A 12,481-nucleotide genomic window follows, 5' to 3' on the forward strand; every position below is an offset into this window, starting at 1 on the left:
TCAAACAATCTAAATAATAAATAAATGATTTATAAGTAAGCTTACTACGGATGGTAATTATTTATTTAAAGGGATTAGAAAAAATTAGTTTAGATAAATTAATTTTAATTATATTTACATGTTTATTGTTTTTCGGAAGAGTGGTTTAATCAAAATGAAGAGTTTACAAGCTACAAGGTGAATTAAATGGTTTGAGAAATAGGAGAAAACATTAGATATATATATATATATATCCAATGAATGATGGCCGGGATGGAGAATGCTTTGGCTTTTCTGCCCAATGATCTTTATTAAAAATGACAGTATTGGTCATGAATTTACTTTTACAAATGCACAACAAAGGGTTCATAAATGTGAATTCAACCAAAGTTCGTTATAAAACAAATTAGAGTTTTTATTGAAAAGTAAAAAGTTACAGCCGTTAAGCACAAGATTAAACGTAAATACCTAGGTACTTAATTTTATAACTGTATTAGTCGTTAAATTTTGACGTCTTTAATTTTCAATTCCAAACTAATCAAGAATACAATTGGTTTTATGATTAAACTAAAAAGTTGATTATTTTCTCAAGAGACGAGAGTAATAAATTTATGTTATTAATTCTAATTTTTATAAAACCTTATCAATAAAGTATTAGTACCTACTATTTACAATAATTGTTAATCGTACTATCTACTTCATGTGTAGTTATTATGCCTATAAAACAAAAAAAAAAAATATTTGAGGTTTTAAAAATTACATTATCTTTACTAACATTGAAATATTAAAAATTAACTTTTTGAATTATATTCCCAATTTATTTATAGAAAATATGGAAGTTTTTAAATTAGCATTATTTAAAATAATTAAATATTAATTGAAATCGGCTTGGCTATTTTGGAGGTGGAAAAAAATTACATATATTTTATCCAACCAAAATACTATGACCTACACATTATTTCAATCCATTTTAACTAATAAAATATATTTATTAATTATCCGATTCATCAAAACCTCCAAAAAGGTGTTTACTCTCTTGGGATGTACAATAATATACATGTATGGATTTAGACACGTATCAGTACATATTATGCACTTTCCGTTCATAGATAAAACTCAACATAAATAATGATAATTTTATAACAAAATAAAGAATATGTTTGATCCTCCATACTTCAAAGAAATAGCAAATATCTGTCAAGTAGGTGATTGCTCTGCTGTACTTTGGGTTTCGGGTGTACCTCACCAATCATTATTGACTCCAAATCCATATTGATTTTTGGTATTTATGGATGTGCGAAACTTGAATTCAATGATAGATAGATCATTGTATGAGTTGAAAAACGGTTTTGAGTAAAGACAGTTAAATTTGTTGATAGCCAAGGTTATTTTAATAATAATAATAAAACAATTTTGACAACAATTAAAAATGTTCATATTTTTTTTTGTAATTCCCTATTATTTAAAAAGTAGGTACCTACCTACTGAGAATTTTCAATTTTGATTTTTCAATAGTACAAACTAGATCTAATTTGTTACCAAAAACTTCCCCCAAAGTTTACATGTGGTATGTGGATCATGACCAGAAAAGTGTCTTAGAATATAAAAATAAATAAAAAAAAACACATCATTGTAAAATCTATGTATTCTTCAGTTCACTCAGAATCTAAAATTATTTCACCTGTCTGATAGAAAAAAATATTAACTCAAAACTTTTCTTCTATGAATTAAAATCACAAAAACCATATGATCAAGACAAATGCTCAATATATTCAGTTGCTGCACTATTCTTCGAATCTTCAAAATATTAGCATATTCATTTTTATTAAATTGGTAGGTAGATACCTAATTCTTCCAGACTCTTGTCAAACTTGCTATTTATCGATGTTGCTCATTTTATTTAGTATAATTTGTCGATACAATGTTTTTATGAATATTTTCTATGTTTTATTTGCTAACAAACAATTATTATTAGGTATATGAGAGAAATTGGAATTTTAAGTTGAAGAATTGTAATTTTCAATATTCATCGACACTTTAAGATAATATGGTGATTTAATTTAAATATTAAATCTGAACAGTAAAATATATTACATGTAAATAGAATTTCCGACATTATTCTGAAGAACCAATTTTACGCTTGAGTATTCCATCCAATAAACTAGTTTATAGCGTACATACTACCTACTTACCTATTTGAAAACATTTTATAGCTTGGTGTACTGCAGTAGTTAATTTTTATTCAGAAGCTCTAAATAAGATTATAACTCTACCAAAAAATGATTAAAATTAATAAATCATTAAACAGCTACTATAGTTTGCCTATTTAGTTAATAGTCAATACAATAACTACAATAGTACCTATTATTTGAGATAATTGTTTTATTTATAAAAAAAGGCCATGGAATCTTTATAGTAGGTAGATATTAAACTGTAATATAAGTACATACTCTAGTTTTAAATTATAAAATATTTATTGTAAGCAATTTTTATAAGTGTAGTATTATATTATACCATATCTGATACGTATAACTATCTATAATCTATAATACTTGATTCGATATGTCTTCTGAAATAGATGGAAAAGCGGATAACAATCGAAACAGCTACTAGAGAATTGAAAGTGTGAGATAGCCTTAATGGTTTTTTTTTTATTTATTTTTTATTCGCCAATACAACATAAATTGAATTTAGAAGAATTCGATGTGCGTTTTAGGTTCACGCCGTGTGATGTGGAAAAATGAAATACATCGAATATACTATAAATGTGTCATACCTACAAGATATTGATCATCCGCAACGGACAATTCTATTAGTAGTCATCAACAAATGATTATGTGAAATCTCAGTATAATGGTCGACCCTAAGGATTGATGTGTTGCGTATCGCCGAATATCGATTTTGACAAACATTTATATGCTCTACGCTAACGTATGTATACGAAACATTTTCAACCCTGGTTTACACGATGTGATAAATTATGATTATTATAACACATTGATAAATGACTCTATATCGTTTTAATTCAAATAAGCAATTATGCGAAATATGGTATAATATGTGAATATGTCTATTTTCATAAACACTTTAGAGTTGAGTGCCCGAGACTCGACTAGTCGACTACAAGAAATTATATATTTTTTTATGCAATATGAATGTATTATAGGCACCTATATACCCAGTGATTGAATTGGGGGGATATGCAGGGGGGCGGAGCTCCCCTACTATTTTTATTTTTTTTTGTGTACCCCTACTATTTTTTTATTTAGACGGAGGGAAAGTACCAACTAATGTCCGAAATAATTTTTATTAAAATATGGATTTTTAATTAATATCAATTATATTCATTTTTTACTATTTTCATATCAAAATTATTTTTGATATTAAATTTAATAATGTATTATATTTTTTCTACGCGGTTTAAGATATACGGTTTAATATCTACAACCGTGATTTTCTACGGTCCACAGAATATATATGACGCACATGCAGATACAACTGATACAAGTGTACGATGGCACTATCTAAAAAAATCGTGTTCCGAACATAGAGTAAGATCTTACTCTATGGTTCCGAACGAAATTAGTTTCAGTTATTACGATTGACTTTCTACTAGAAAGTCAATGGTTATTACTGTTATGGTTATCATTTATCGGTGTTATGAATTTTTCGATTTTGCATTGTAATCGAATTTGACGAATTTCGACTTTTCGAGTCATTTTGTGTTCAATTAATTATTAAAATTATAATAATTGAAGACATTAAGAATATTATAATATGTTTTCTTTACAAATTACACATTTACACAGACTGGAACAAGATTACAACAATCAGTATTTTTCATATAATTAAATTATATATTCAAAATGTACACATGTTGTTTGGTGAGAAGGGTGATATGGGTGGCGAAACCCCCCCACGGGTCTGTGTTGATTAATTGTGCACTTGGAACGCAGTTTTTAAATCGTTGGATTGAGCTCCTCTACTTAATTTTTCCCAATACGAGCACTGTGTATAGGTACTTAATACAGCATAATTCTTTCAACAGACACTTATTACATCGAAAATAATTAAAACGTAAGGGAATATTATTTCACATAATTTAAAGTTATTATTATGAAACAACATTTTTGATATAAACAGTTATATTTTTAAATAGACGTTTTTATCGTTATTGCATTTGCTTTTTAACTTTTTTGATTGAATATAATATATTTGTATAAAAATTTACTTGTCAACGCTCACTTTTATAGTATACTATAATGCTATATTAATACGTGTCTTTGCTCGTATGTATTGTACGAGTATTATAGTATTATAACATTCAAATTATTCAATAATTTATTGAACATAACTAAAATAGAAACGAGCTGGTTAGGATGGTGTGTCCAATTTTCGTCTTGGTGATCGCATTTCTTGTCATTTTTCAGGAACGAATGAGGTTTACTTTAATGTTTAAGCTGTTAATGCTTATTCGACTAATCATCTATGAGAGGTGTTTCATGAAATAGTATGATTTATAATTATAATTATTATAAATATAATACATACTTAGGTTACATACTTAAGTCAGTTGCAATTGGTTAATATTACTATAAATTAACAATAATAAAATATAATTCGTTCAAAATACAGTTATAATATAAACATATAATGATTGTGGAAAAACACGATTCTTCCTTTGGAAATTAGAGTACATTTGTATTTGTAATTGGAACTGTTGTTAATACTTTAATAGATAATTATAGAATTTAAATATGAAACGAATTTTTTGTGTTCTTAAACATATTGTTCAGAATAGATGGAGATGATTTTTTCAATGTACACTCTGATTGCTTCTCATCTGATTTTTCTTGAATTGTGCATGGCTTTATAGTTGGTGAAATATTTCAGAAAATTGCAGAGGTAACATTGTTTAGTTTTTTATTTAATTTCTGTAGTATTTTTGTACTTACAGTTGTAACTTACAGTTTTTTTTCTTTAAACGATAAAATGTTTTCTTGATAGTTAAAAATTCCTATAAATAGCTTAAAATTAGTTGGAACTTTTCAAGTTTGTAATATTTATATTTTTTGATTTATAATACATTAAAAAATACCCGTTTGGGGTTAAATAATTAGTTATTTTACGTTTTTATCTTAAATATTTAATAACATTTAAATCATTAAAATGATCTACCGTTTAGGTATCTATCATTTACCATTTACCTACGGTTCATTATAATTAATTAAATCAAACTAATTATGGATTCAAACTTATTGGATGAGAAATTTTATTTTAACGTTTTTAATTTGAACTTATGTAAGACGATGGGTTTTTTTTTGAAAACTCTCTAAATACATTTTATAAAAACTAATCAAATGAAATAAACAGTAAATTCAATAATGATCCTGCAGCATATCTGACCATGCAGTTGTATATGTATTTTTGCAATTTTTCTTGGTTTTTTTTGTGATTCAGCTCATTGCGATTTCCAAGACAAATTACTTTATTTGTAGTTTTCTCATTTTATTTTCTATTGTTAACTCACTGTAAAAACGTTAGTATATTAAACGTAACATATACTATATACAGTTGTTCGTGAACAACGCGGAGTTTAATGTAATAACCGGAAGTAACTTTGTCATCACTTATCTGTGGAATTAAAGTGATGTATTGTAGGCATTATCAATATAATAACCTTTTGAATAGTTCATGCGTGTGAAACAATTACAGTGTGTAATGTTTTAAGGTAAACGTAGTGAGCTTTTATTATTTGCATTATAAGTGGGTATAATATATAATTTTAATTCATGTATAATGATAAATATTTTAATATTGTGTTGGTTCATAATAATAATAATATATAGACAGCATGGGACGCAGTAAGCAAGAGACATTATACTTATGCATATGTCTTATAGAATTAAGTATTCAAGTTGGTACTTAACTTATTATAGAGTAACTTCATTTGACCATGAAATAAAATATAATTACAATGTTGTTTCTTTTCTGAAGTTTAGTAGGTAATTATTATTACTGAGGAATAGGTAGTGTCAAAGTCAAATGTGTTTTAGATACTTAATATTTATGTCTTCTGAAAACTATCGAGTACCTAGTATCAGTAGATTTTTTAATTTATAAATCAAATATTTCAAAAAATAATTGTAACACTCGATACAATAATATTATTATTGAGTCTAAATAATACACCAATAAGTACAGTTTATTTTATATTTTCGGTTAAACGTATAATATCTATAATAATTAAAAATCATATATTATTGTATTCAATGTATTAGCCGCAGGTTCTTCTTTTAAATATTGTTTTTTGATAGAATTGAATTGACTTTTTGAAGGTATTATTTAAAATATAAAAATCATTGTTTATAGGCATATAGCTTTACATAATTTTTTTTAACTTATAAAAAGTTATAACTGTCATTTATATCATTTTTAATAAAACAAATTGTTTATAATCTATAAATATATACATGATAAAATAACATAATTATATTGATTCCTTTTGAGCTGTTTAAAATTAAGACAAATTTTAGATTTTTTCAAGTTTTTTTTCAATTATTGTGGGTACACAATTATTTGCTTGATCAAAAAACTTGAAAATTTAACACAAGGTTTTTCATAAGTTTTTTTTAAATAGAAATTTATGACCATCTGAAGTTATAGAACTTTGGTAATTTTGCTAAAATTTTTAACATTCACAATTTATTATGTTCTTTAAAATATATTAAATATTAAATTTGTATAGCTAAATATGGATTAAAAACTAAAAAAAATGTTTCTCACTGGTAATTCATATGTAAGTACTGTAATCATAAAATCTAAAAATATATTAATACAGTTTTTTATACATATTTTAACTTCAAATTTGGACGAAATTAAATATTTAAACGACGAATAACGATTTTAGTTTTAGCTGTAGCCTGTAGCTAATAAAATGTTGGTCGTGGGTACTTTTCAAGTATATAAATACCATATTACGAGTAAGTATGCACAATGAAATTTTCAAACACAATTATTTTAAACTAACTTACTGTATTAGGTACTATCTAATATAGTAATTTCTAATAATAAAATAAGTAACTTCATGAGAGTAATACCATGAAATATAATTGGTAAAATTATAGGATGACGGACTGTCCTCGGTCAGAATTGATCTTTGTATACAGTGAATTTATATAATTGAATTAAAATTTAACACATTTTTTACAATGACCTCTCTAGACATCTACTGCATATAGTATTAAAGCGGCACCTAGTTGTCCACCTTTTTTATTTAATTTATTTACAAATTTCATTCATCTCTTACCTATTAAATTATTATTGTTTTTTTTATTCCAGAGGATCATAATTTTCTTTTAAACTTATATTTATAAGTTTATGAGTTAAAACTTAAGACTTATGAGTTATAGGCTTTTGTCGTGAATCTCAAAATAAACAATGAAAATGTATTGTTTTATTGTAGTCTGTAGGGACTTAATTGTAACAGTCATAGAATATATTTTTAGTATAAAAAAACTGCAATCTTTTCAGAACCTACATTTTTTTTCAGCATTATGGAAAAGTTAAAAAAATAAAACCATATTCATTTACGGTCACTTGAAGTCATGTGGCATGGTAGTACTTAATGTTAAACCATGAACGCAGACGGTTACAAAGGTATACAATTTGAGAGTTATATTGATGATTTAGGTAAGTTAGTATTACGATACTCCAAAGACATGTATTTAGAATCTGCTACTACAATATTTATTTTTAAGTATCTTATTCTTCCCTGCTGGCTGCTAGTAATTACTGTCAAAGTGGAGCATCATATGAAACAGAGACAAATTTCCCTATTTGCATACTAAATGAACTATAGTACATACTCATTTGTTATGAAATCAGGTAGGTAATAAATAAAAATTAAAAGTTTTGAAGAAACTACCACTCGACACTTACGTTAATTACTTTAAATAATTTGGAAAGATTTCAGCATGAAAATAGCATCGATACTCATCCATTGATAACTGAAAAATGCTAATGCATAAACTTCTTGTCCATTGCTTAGAAAAAGAGCAATAAATTAAAATAAATGTATCTAAATATTTTTTTATCTCAACGATTTTGTAAAATTTATTTATTTATGCTTGAAAAAATGATAATTTAAGTGATTTTGTCATTACTTTGTTATCGTTTCCAAGTATAATTTCATTTACTTCAAATAAATTTCTTATAATAATTAATAATTTCTACGATTTTTTAAAACTTCTCTTTCCTGAAATAAAATGATTTTGCTCTGTGTAATTTTTAGACTGAATTTTACTTAATATCTGTCTCATATACTTCATTTAAAGTTTTTATTATGGTATATACTGACTATAATATAGTCTATACGCAAGATAAGACGGTACAATTTTTGATGAAAGATTTCAGGAAGCGCTTTTAAACGAAAAGAGATGATAGCGTTTAATCTTTAGTAGATACTAATAATAATAATAATAATGTATTATATTGTACTTGAAAAATAACAGTTTTCATAGAAAAATGTGAATTCAACATATTATGGTGTACAACTTTGTGTGAAAATTATATTAGTTAGCTTAATATATTTGTATTATTACGTAGGTATATCAAAATTTAACTTTATTCACACAAATGTTTTAACTTTTGTGTTTTAATTATAACATTTACTACTGACATTAAGTACATTCTATAAAATCATTTCAATTTAAAATTTAGGTATTTTGATAACAATTTAGAATACGCTAATTTAACTGATTGGATGATATAGCTATATATCTGCAAAAGAATTAAACTAAGTGGTCGGATAAAATAAAAGTGAAAGAGAGATTTTTCGTAGCAAATTTAAAACCTATTGTTTTGTTTTGTAAAACAAAAAAATATTGAATCTAAAAAGTTTATATTGGGTTAAAAAATAAGTAATTTTAAATATTTAATCGCCTACGAAATTTGTGATACGCACATTATAGTCTAAATAATTAATAATATATTATTACAATACTTATAAAGATAATATTCTCTAAAAATGCATGTCTTAATATCACAAATTTAAAGAGGTAATTTAATGAAATAAAATACAACTATTAACAAATATTTCCATTTTATTTATGGAATGATTTGTTTTGTTTAATACGCCGGTTACAGAGAGAACTGAAATACATTTTTAAATATTTTTATTTTTATTTATTAAATCAAATGTTATTGCACTGCAGGTACTACATATTATTATGATTGATTATATTATACATTTACACCTTGTATATTAGTGGCGCAATTAGAAATTATTCATAAGAGGTCCCGGCAAAATGAACCATTTTAATTTGTATAAACAATAAGTGTATGTTTTTACTAATAACACTATTATACCTACGTGCTAAGCGGGATCCGGAACTGGAGTCCATCCTCTGGTTATGCAACTGATAACTACTGCTAGAATAATGAGTTCTGATGGCTATAATAATTTGCATGTATGAATCCCTTAGGAATCACTTTATACCAGCAGTAAGATAAATAATAATACACATTAATTATTTATTTGTTTTTCAATAACTATGGTAAATACATTAGTAATACAAGAAAAGGCAAATATAAGGTTATATTGATATAAGATACATAGTATACTTTATTTATTGATAAATTATTCTCTTGTATTAAATTATTTACCAAAAAATATAATGAATTATAAATGCATATCAAAGGTAGATATATCAATGTATATTTACACAATCGTTCTAAATTCTAAATACTTTAAGCAAGTTAATAACGCTATTAATGAATATGTTTGATCTATATGATCTTGATTTTATAATGTAATGGGGTTGTACTATATATGTACTATATACGATATACTGTATATAATACCTCTATGTATATTGCTATATCCAACACTCTTTATTGATTAAGTTAATGTTTTAAACATTATGCCATTATCTTATAATCTCAAAGTGTAAAAAGTATATAATAGTATTTTCTGAAAATTAGCATAATATAGTTTTGAAACAAATTAAGGGATTAGATTTTAAAACAGAATTAGTTTTATTTGGTAGTCTACTAAATCTAAGCCATATTAGAATTCTGTATAATGTACCTAAGACTTACAAGTGAAAAAAAATGCTCTAAAATATCATACAACTGTATGCTAGATTAAAAAAAATAACAGAATTAAATAAAAAAGCGGGTAAGTGGGTACCGCTCTGTTGTACATTAGGGGGTGGGGTGGACCTCTTACTAGGGTAGGTTAAATTTGAATGCAATGATAGGTATCATTTTCATTGTGTACGAAAAACGATTCTGAACGGAGATGATTTGTCAGTCTAGGATATATTATATTTAAATATTGTCATATATTTTATTTTGAAACAAATATTTTATTTTTCAATTAGGACGCATTTTGCATAAGGTATAGTTAAACAATTTTTCCAAAAAATTGCATGTAGTTATCATAATTCATAATAAATTCCTTATATTATTATATATGTTACGGTGAATGATGTAAACGTGGTAAAAGACGTCATTCTCCGGTGAATGACGTCTTTTACCAAATTGATTCGATTATGTAGGTAAATGATGTAAAAAACCAAATTTTAAATTCAAATGTACATCTTTCACCGGTCATTGATGTAATTTACCAAAACTAGTGGTAAATGATGATAAATCTCAAATAATACACTGATTTTTTTACTATAGGTAGGTACTATTTATAATAATGATTTATTATTAATAAAATTTTTATTTGTACAATTTTGGTTAACATGACATTTTGAATTGCACAACATTTCTGCTGCACTGCAATCAATTTTTTTAGTACCACAACCAGTTTTGCAGTTGCATCGATTAAATCCTTGATGACCAGCATTCCATGTCCTGCTGCAGCTTCTCTTAATGTTATTTTCCTGTCTTTAATTTTTTTCATGGCTTCATCTAGCTCTAGAAATTTTTCTTTACACGGAGAAATTTGTGCTCGTGTATATTTGTGTTTCAACACCCCATATTCTGTACCTGGTTCAAACATTCGGGTATTTATTTAATTTAAATTAAATAAACATTATCAAATTAAAATTACCTTACATAATTTATACATGTCATCTTCGCATGAAATAATAACAGCAAGTAAATTACGCGGAGAACCACGTGCTCTATCAACATCTAATATTGGGACACGAACAGTTGTACCGACATCAAGCTTTGAAAATTTTTTTAAACATCATTCTCCAATTAAACTGGTGATTGACGACAATAACCGGAGAATGTCTGCATTTACAACGTTTGCCAATTTTTAGGTAAATGATGTCATTTACCGGGGAATGACGTCTTTTACCACGTTTACATCATTCACCGTAACATATATATACAATATACATATACCTAGTTTGAGGATAAATAGTTATCGTTACGCGATTTCATAAAAATTTAAAACTCAAACATTCAAAACATTTTTCCTATAATGGCGCTTCAAATTTTCTCTATAGCTATTTGAAGCAAAACTTATGGAAAACTAAGCGTTGAATTTTTTAACCTTAGATATAAATACAAACAATTTTATGAATTTTGACTACATAATAATTTGCAAATATTCATGGTTTTGATGAATTTTTGTCAATATTTGAACTTCAAATGCTAATAAAAAAAATTGTGCCTATGTATTCTTATAATTTTTTAATCACTATAAGAATAACTTATGAGAAATGTTGTACTAAATTTTCAAGTATTTTGATTTGGCCAAAAAAATTTTATCGACACTTAAAAAATATAAATATCTCAAAAAAAAGTCAAAATATTTTGAAAATTAAATTATGTAAAGAAAATTACAATCTAAATAACTGGTAAAATGTTCAAGTGTCTACGACCTATACTTTTTGAATAATAACAAATATTTAAAATCGTTTGAGGATAAATCGTTATCGTTACGTTATTTCGTAAAAATTTAAAATTCAAACGCATTTAAAATTTTTCCTATAATGATGCTTCAAGTTTTCTCTATAGCTAATTGAAGGAAAACTAAGTGTTGTTTTTTTAATCATTAGTTATAAACACAAACATTTTTATGATTCTTCAACTTCAAAATTACTTGCAAATTTTCGCGTTTTCGATAGATTTCGTAAAAATTTGAACTATAAACGCTTATAAAAAAATTGTGTCTAACGATTTCTAATTTTTTTAGCTACAACAAGAAAAACTCATAAGGAACCTTGCATTCAATTTTCAAGTTTTTTGGTCATCCAACATTTTTTTATTGACAATTCAAAAAAAATTCTCATAAAAATCGAAAATTTCAGTGTTCTATAAATAACTTTAAAAAAGTCAAAAATTTTTACAGGTTAGGTTAGATGAATAAATAACTTTAAGACAAATTTATGATATTCATATAATTATTATAATATGTCTATATGAAAAAGAAACCGGTGGTTGATCATTGCTAATGGTGAAATTTCTATTGTGTACAGGCAGTAATTCATAGTAAGTCAAGTGGCACTCGGGCAGAACCAACTACTCAAAACCA

The 12,481-nt window shown here is 25.7% G+C and overlaps 1 pseudogene; it reads right to left on the minus strand.

The window, feature by feature from the left end:
* Positions 1-10,643: 10,643 nt before the first annotated feature.
* On the minus strand, positions 10,644-11,185 carry LOC149057476 (uncharacterized; annotated as a pseudogene).
* Positions 11,186-12,481: the final 1,296 nt, after the last annotated feature.

The sequence above is a fragment of the Diuraphis noxia genome, unplaced genomic scaffold (genome assembly GCF_037042655.1).
Source record: "Diuraphis noxia isolate RWA-SAM2 unplaced genomic scaffold, SU_Dnox_SAM2 contig0003, whole genome shotgun sequence".
Taxonomy (NCBI): Eukaryota; Metazoa; Arthropoda; class Insecta; order Hemiptera; family Aphididae; genus Diuraphis; species Diuraphis noxia.